The following is a 6,416-nucleotide window of genomic DNA, read 5'->3' as shown; positions in this document are numbered from 1 at the left end:
GGCTCGCTGACTTGGTTCATTCATATCATCGTATTATTTAGATCGATGCCCATGATGTCAATTGCTGGATTGTCTGGTCCAGACTCGATTATTTACAGACCGCCGTCATATAGCTGGAAAATTGCTGAGGGTGGCGTTCTGTAACGATAAAAATTGCAAAGTGCGTTTTTATTGTTTGTTTGTTTGTTTTTGTTCAAGTAATAATTGAGCGATTGATATATATTCTGGAGTTGATCCAAAAATGATTCTTGCCCCGGGACGTGCATTTCATAGCCCGAGTCGGCAAAGTGCGAGGTGCACGTGCGAGAGTGAGTGAGTGAGTGAGTTGGGTTTAACGCCGCTTTTAACATTATTCCAGTTATATCGCGGCGTGTCAGCTTAATGTGGGAGGAAAGCCCGAAGTAATGTAGGTCTCAGACGTTTACCACTTCGGTGAAACCCACGAGCACGGGTATGGTGCTGACAAACCTAGAAACATAATCGGGGTGAATCGGGATTCGAACCCACAATCATAGGTTTCTGGCGTGCCCAAGGGACGCAACGCTGCACAGCGAATCGCGGCGCTTAAGACGACTGGGCCATCCGTGCCCCCTCTGACAACAGGATGAACCGAGTATGACGTTGTGTACATATCATGACTACATTTAATATATGTGTATATACATCTGATGTAACAGCCAAATCTGAGATGAACGTTTATAAAATAAGTACATCTGACTTCAAACGTCTTTTTGTTTTGTTATATCTTGATGTTTAGCTATGGGTCATTCCATTATCAATCAAGGTAGCAGTATTGCACTTTGTTGTGCACTCAACCAGAAGGTTGTTATTTCAAGGTGTCAAGGTGAGAAGTTATTGCAAAATGGCAAATGCACAGGTAAGCGTTAAGTTCATCCCTAATTCGCGAGGTGGACAGAGTTTAGTGCATGGTGGACATAAGTTCAGAGTCAAGACAAGAAGACGAGACACAGTGCACTGGAGGTGTTGTCAGGCTGGATGTCCTGCAACCATCAACACTGCCAACAATCTCATCACCACCTACAGGAACATCCATAACCATAGATTTTCCCGACGAAGCCAAGTTGAAAGTCGACGTCTTCCTTGCCTCCATGATAGATACAGTTCAAGTTGAACCTAGGCCGGTGCCTAGTATCTATCTACTCCCTGTGTTCGACTCCTTTGCTCCAAGCGATCTGGAGACGTAACAGATTGGTACATGGCACATGCTCTGTTGGGGAATAATCATCTGGCTGATATGGGGGTCGAGGGAAATGGGGTATGATATGGAAGCTGCCATATAATAACCTTTTAAATCATATACCATAACATGAAATTGTAAAATGTATCTATTTGCAAGTGATTGCGAAACACTTTCACCTTGTTTGGAAGTCATTGTCAAGAGAAAGCTAGCGGAGCAGACGACGCACTAACGTAACTCTGATTTCTTACCTGGGGGCACGGGTAGCCCAGTCGTCTAAGGCGCTGGATTCGCTGTGCAGAGTTGCGTCGCTTGGACACGCCAGAAACCTATGATTGTGGGTTCGAATCCCGGTTCGCCCCGATTATGTTTCTAGGTTTGTCAGCACCATACCCGTGCTCGTGGGTTTCACCGAAGTGGTAAACGTCTGAGACCTGCATCACTTCGGGCTTTCCTCCCACATTAAGCTGACACGCCGCGATATAACTGGAATACTGTTAAAAGCGGCGTTAAACCCAACTCACCTCACACCTAATTTCTTACCTCCCGGGCTGATGTCGATATTGGGATACGATGACATGAATCAACCAAGTCAGCGAGCCTGACCACCCGATCCCGTTAGACGCCCTTTACGACAAGCGTCGCCTGTTATGGCAAGCATGGGTTGCTGAAGATCTATTCTACCCCGGATCTTCACGGGCGATGGGCTGATATCGATTGCCCTTTCAAAGTGCATAGACAAGGCAAACCAGTCCTGGCAGGGGATGTAATACGGGTCTCGTTATGTACTCCCTGTGATATGACCGTCCACACGCTGGTTCTGTCACACAAACAAAATGCCTTGCCGCCTCATATCATTGATTATTATATGATAGGACCCTTCTCATACCTCCATGTCAGAATAATAGGTGATAAATTTTCTTTAGCTCGCCATGAGCAATTAAGGCTTCGAGAGGCAGAATAAATCCTTCATACAACGATCTAAAGCAAACAGCTGCACGCTTTCCCCCCAGAGTCAGTGGAAGTCACGTGACATCAACCTCAACCTCAGCTCAATCGAACAGCTGTTTTCTAACAATTTTGAATTACTTTGAATAGTTTTACAATGTCATATTAAATCATGTCGGAAAGATTAATTCGTTGTAGGAGGATCACTCGGTGTACAAAGGGGTATTATGCCTCCCACATTGAATAGTTTTACAACGTCATATTAAATCATGTCGGAAAGATTAATTCGTTGTAGGAGGATCACTCGGTGTACAAAGGGTATTATGCCTCCCACTATATACCACTCCGGCTCGTGGTTTAAAAACTACAGACTAATTGTTTGATTGGCATCCAGAAGTTGGCAAAATAAGTAAGAAAAACATACAACTTCTGGTTTATCTACCGCCTAGCAGTTACCCCCATCAAAGAACACAAGACTTCACCAGCCAAAGCAGACATCAAATCAGCCCTCTCAGACCACCTGCAATAATTCCCTAGCCTCCAAATTCAGTTTGACAAAGTCCAAAATCCTCTCAACAAAACATCAGGACTTCACCAAACGAAAACACTCAGAAGCGGTAGAAATCGGCCGTCACAACAGAGATCAAGGGTATTGTATCTAGAATGCCTTCGAAGATCTAATTAAGCAATATTCTATTTTAATTAGGACCCAATCAGCTTGTCACAACTGTATATCCCTTTAATCCTTATCCTCACTGTATATCTGGCTTCACTACCCGTGTGCCAATTGTTATTCGTACTGTTCATAAGTCTTCTTTCAATTATGTGCTTGTGATCTATTACCGTTGTTGTCAATGTTAATCTGCTGCTTATCACAACATGTCATGCATATATACCTCTCATCACTTGGTTGGTGTCACAAAAGCAGGCAAACAAATAACCTTCTTGTGGATCCCCGCCCACGTAGGAATTTACGGCAACGAAAGCGCCGATAAAGCAGCTAAATTATCTCTCAAAATACCAGAAATAAGCCTAAACCTACCAATCTCAAAATCAGAAATTAAAAGTGTAAACAACCAAAAAATAACCAAAAAATGGCATAATCAATATCAAAACTCAAATAGCCAAATCAAAAAAGTGCTCAGAAAACCACTAGCCAAACCTAAAATCCTACACCCCTAAAAAAAAATTGACAGATTAATTACAAAACTCCAAACAGGACACACGAACCTAAATAACCACCTTAAACAACTTAAAAGACACACCACAGGAAACTGCCCCCACTGCAAACAACCCGAAACCACAGAACACGTACTCATCCACTGCACCCACTACCAAACACACAGAACCACACTACAAACCAACCTCAATCTAAATAAGGTTCCTACTCTAGATGAAATACTAAACCCTCAAAATAAACTAGAAAACTTCAAGGCCATAGGCGTATTCCTAATCAAAACAGACCTAATTAAGCGCATCTAAAAACTAATTAATCTACCAATCCAAAATCCAATAAACATACAAACACCCACCTCACCCGGCTCCCTTAGTTCCCTCCTCCACCCACCTCGGCATTTATTCCAAATTTCAAAATTTCAAAAAATCAATATAAGCAACCCCTAAAATCCCCCTCTTGGGTTGCACACACCACTTTCACCCTTCTCGGAATACACCAAATGGTCCGGCCAGGCCCGTGTGCGAAATACGCTGCAGTCGGAAAGCGCACGTTAAATCTTCTATATCAGTCAGTCAGTTGGTGTCACTCCAGCTTGATAACGGTGTAAGAATGTACATCAAAACGTCGCTATATGCAGTAAACCCTCTTGGGTTGCACAGACCACCTTCGCCCTTTCGGAAACACATTAAATGACCTGGCCGGGCCCGTGTGCGAAATACGCATCGGTCGGAAAGCGCACGTTAAATCTCCAAAGTAAGTAAGTAAGTAAGTAAGTAAACCAGAAGTTGTAATCCATAAAGAGTACGCTTTCCTTATTGAGCATTAACATGAACGGTTTGATGTTTTAATTACAGTCGTGCCCCGCTTATACGGACTTCAGATATCCGGAAACCTCGGTTCCCGGACGATTTTCATTCAAAACGAAATAATTACTATACACTGTGTATACTTTCCAATAATATAATACCTTCTCTGTACCCCATATACGTCATGTCTCACCACGACGAGGCGTTTTATGGATCGGGTGGTCAAGTTCCGTGTCGTTGTACCCCGACGGCGTGGTTCGATACACATAATATCAATCACTAAATATATTTACAGACCGACGCCATATTACTGGAGTATGGCTTTAAACAACATCGATCACTATTTGATCCAGAGTTTGACACGGCCACTGAGCTCGTTGTCTGAGTGGTACGTCTGATTTTTCTCCGAATTGAGCTGTGTTGACTAGAACTTGTTATATAACCACGGATCATGGACTGGATAACAGAATATATAATAACTAAATGGATTTCAAATTGTATTGGCGCAGACCGAGCATAATCAATGTCACGAAGGAAAATGTATATATAAATAATTCAGAAGAGGTAATCCAAGAACACATTATCTCAGACACACACATCTCACACTGACACGTATACACTGGTGTAAACAGCATTGTTTTCAGAGTGGCAGTCAGTGATCATATTTCAATCAATCTTTATTCAAGCACTTAGGCGGCCACATGCCTATATTAGATATCACAAATGTGTTGCACACAATTTTTTCTATTATTTTCAAGTATGGTTCCAGCTGTTGTACATAAGCGTACAAGTTTTGAGTAGATTATTTAACAGTTGTCGGAATTTCACAATATTCATGAAAGAAGTATACAGGAATTAACATTTTCCCCCCAGTTGAGTACAACTGACATACCAGTAAAAATCTATATGCATCCTAATTAGCTAGGATATTACATATTTTTTTACATAATCGATCTGACCAAGGAGTCCTTGTATGTCGCCCACCCTCAATGCATAGTTCATGGGATGTACATCGAAACCATGCCAATGAATAACAATATTTCTTAATATTTACATCTCACAGATATTGTTCATTATACATATGTTTGAGTTTTCAACATTCTAGCCTTTTTAGGATATATATGCATGTTGGATAATGTCCAAGAAAATGATCACGATTGCAGATAAATATTTTTTAGCTTCTGTAGAAAAGACTTGATAAATACACTTTCACATTGTGCATACCACTATTGCACAACAATATTTTCACACCCAGTTATTCTTTCCACTCGTATCACATAACATCATGATATTATTGTTACATTTCGTTGTGTATCTCGATGAATGTATTTTCCGGAGTTTCACTCAGTACTTTACACCTCTTAGTTGTGAATAATGAGTGAGTTGGGTTTAACGCCGCTTTTAACATTACTCCAGTTATATCGCGGCGTGCCAGCTTAATGTGGGAGGAAAGCCCGAAGTGATGCATGTCTCAGACGTTTACCAGTTCGGTGAAACCCACGAGCACGGGTATGGTACTGACAAACCTAGAAACATAATGGGGATTCGAACCCACAATCATAGGTTTCTGGCGTGCCTAAGGGACGCAACTCTGCATAGCGAATCACGACGCCTTAGACGACTGGGCCACCCTTACCACCTGTGAATAATGAATAGAGGATATCTACGACAATCACCACAAACCATTGCGTTAGATGTGATGATTGTTACACCAAGAAATCTTTTATATGCACTCAAGTGAACCTTTTCGATATCATTGAAGGGTTGTAATCCCCATATTTCAGCACCGTACATTAAGATTGGGTTAATTTTAAAATAGAAATTCTAATTTAATGTTGTACTGGATATTTATTGAGAAAGTTATTCTGTCCATATTTAGCTAATCTAAACACACAACAACAGAAAACGTTGAAGGAAACGGGCAGTGCATGACAAGTAGTTGATATGGATATGGATATATACGTTTCTATACGGGAGTTATGACATACTGCTAACGAGAAGGAATATTTCCTATTTTGATGCCCAATTCCCATAATTATTTTCCATGACACAATGGCAAAGTGAAAGGTGATACTGAGAATAAAATTCCTTAAAATACCACACTTGCTTACAAAATACACGAACGTTTTACAAACATTTTTAGACCATTTTTATTTTGTTATTGCATACATAAGCCACGCCCACTCATGAATATTGTGGACTTAACACCATTGTAGGTTTAAGGGCACAACACACGTACCTATAATTCAACCATCTGGATGAAATTAATTGTTTTCGTTTAGGAAAC

This window comes from Haliotis rufescens, unplaced genomic scaffold (assembly GCF_023055435.1).
Source record: "Haliotis rufescens isolate VD_foot unplaced genomic scaffold, xgHalRufe1.0.p SCAF_9, whole genome shotgun sequence".
NCBI lineage: Eukaryota > Metazoa > Mollusca > Gastropoda > Lepetellida > Haliotidae > Haliotis > Haliotis rufescens.
Note: the sequence above shows the minus strand (reverse complement) of the source record.